Source organism: Rhagoletis pomonella, unplaced genomic scaffold (assembly GCF_013731165.1).
Source record: "Rhagoletis pomonella isolate Grant_MI unplaced genomic scaffold, Rhpom_1.0 Rhpom_scaffold_00005, whole genome shotgun sequence".
NCBI lineage: Eukaryota > Metazoa > Arthropoda > Insecta > Diptera > Tephritidae > Rhagoletis > Rhagoletis pomonella.
This window is the reverse complement of record NW_023458559.1, coordinates 1667158-1669308: the sequence shown is the minus strand read 5'-3', so window position 1 is coordinate 1669308 and position 2151 is coordinate 1667158.

Below are 2151 nucleotides of genomic sequence, written 5' to 3'. Positions count from 1 at the left end.
GGGCGAAGCCACGCCCACTTATGGATACATGTGTATATCTTGGTAACCGCTGCACCAATTTCTTCCAAACTTGGCACAGTTGTTAGCCCTGCTACAGCATACCAAATGGCCAAATCGGGCAATAACCACGCCTACCTCCCATATAACGGTAATTTGGAGAAATACGAAATCTTCGATAAATCAATAAATATTAAAGCTAATTTATTCAAAATTGACGCTTGCAACAATTCTTTACCAAGAAGTACGTTGATATAATTTTGAAAAATGGGCGTGGCAACCCCCACTTATGATCACATATATGTATCTCGGTAACCGTTCTACCAATTTGTACCAAACTCGGTATGATTATTGTGCTTGCCACATAGAAGCAAAACGTTGAAAAGTATTGGAATCAGATTAAAATTACGACCACTTTTCATATAAAGGCAAATTTCAGAAATGCTTCAAACTTCAATATGTCGAAATTTAGCGGTAGCTTTCGGAAACGTGAAAAACATATATTTAATATTTGCGCCGGGTATTTAATGTTCGGCTCCGCCCGAACTTAGACTTTCTTACTTGTTTGATTTAAAATTAAAAAAAAAATAGGGGATATATTTTTTTTTTGGTATAGAACAATCCTAGGGGGTGAGAGCATAAAAATTCCCCTTTACTTTTTCACATGAATTTTTTTTGGACCACCCTAATGCGCAGCCGAAGGAGATTTTCAACGGAGCGTCTTCAACATGTCCAAGTCAGCGCAATCGTTGTATTTTTATGCATTTAACTAGTATGTCCATGTCGTTAAAAATCTCCTACAGTTCGTCATTCCATCTTCTTCGGTACGCGTCACCCACGCGAACAGGGCCATAGATTTTGCATAGAATAGTTCTCTCGAAAGCACCCAAAGCCTTCTCATCTTTGTTAGACAACGTCCATGTTCTGCGCGATTTTTCCATATTTTTACCGATTAAATCCCGATTTTCAGTGTTTTATTTAATAATTTACAAGAGTCTTTCCGTGCTCTGGCGCAAAAACAATTTTTCGTACAAACGCACATTAGGTCAAATGATTACTTTTTCTGTGCGAAATTAATAGCAGCTAAAATATCGAATTATTTTAATGCAAAAGGATGGAAACAGTTAAAAAAAGTGTAGTCAGTAAATAAAATGTAAAAACATGGCTCGGCTTTCGTAAAAAAGAATTTTTAATGTTCAAATGATGAGTATATGTGTTTAGGTAGTTCTCGAAAACATTGTTGTTGTTGTTGTTGTAGCGGCTATTAAGCCCCGTTCGGGACGGCTCATCCGTCAACGTTGTCGTCAATTTCAGCTAGGGGGAGGCCCAGAAAGTGTGCTACTTCCACAGGGGCTGTCCATGGGACATTGTTCAATTAGCTTGGTTTTGAAACAAGTTATTTTCTTACCATACTCAACCCGGAGGGGGTTGAGCTACATGAATAAAATAAGTATGGTCTTATGTACATAAATGGTTTCGTCTAGGGATTTACAAAAAAAAAAATATTTGCTACTTGTCTCACAGATATGCCTTGAGGAGAGATTCCTAAAGCATTTTCACTTAAGATTTTTCCCAAATTGTCCACCGATATTATTTATATTCAGAATGCAAATGCTGCGTTGTAACACATTTACTAAAAACCGCTGGTAACTTCCTGAAAAGAATACGAATGTTTTTGAAACTAATTTACGAAAGGAATGTTTAAAGCTCTATTCACCTTGAGCAAAAAATTTCGAAATTGCAATTCGTAGATTCTCTCAAGGATTTGCCTTTTTGCGAAGGATGCTCATCATAAAATGTTAGCTTTCGCATTTTAGCATATTTTAGCGATAGCGAAAGTTAGAATCCGGCTGCTAGTCGACACAGTTGGCTTTGATTTCTAAAACAACTTCATCAGTAAGAAACGGGATAATAATTCCATAATTTTCGTTTTTGTTTGATAAATAATTTCAAAAAATACGCGTTTTTTCTTCAATGAGTTTCATGAAACTTTCGCAAATATCAACAGCATCAAATTTGTTTTTCAACATGGTTGACAACCAAAGAAGGCTTTCTTTCTTTGAACATCCAATCAGCCGAACTACAAACATCTCACCTTTTATAATAGCATGATAGCCCAGAAAAAAAACTGTTTTTCTTGAAAACGGCTAAAAA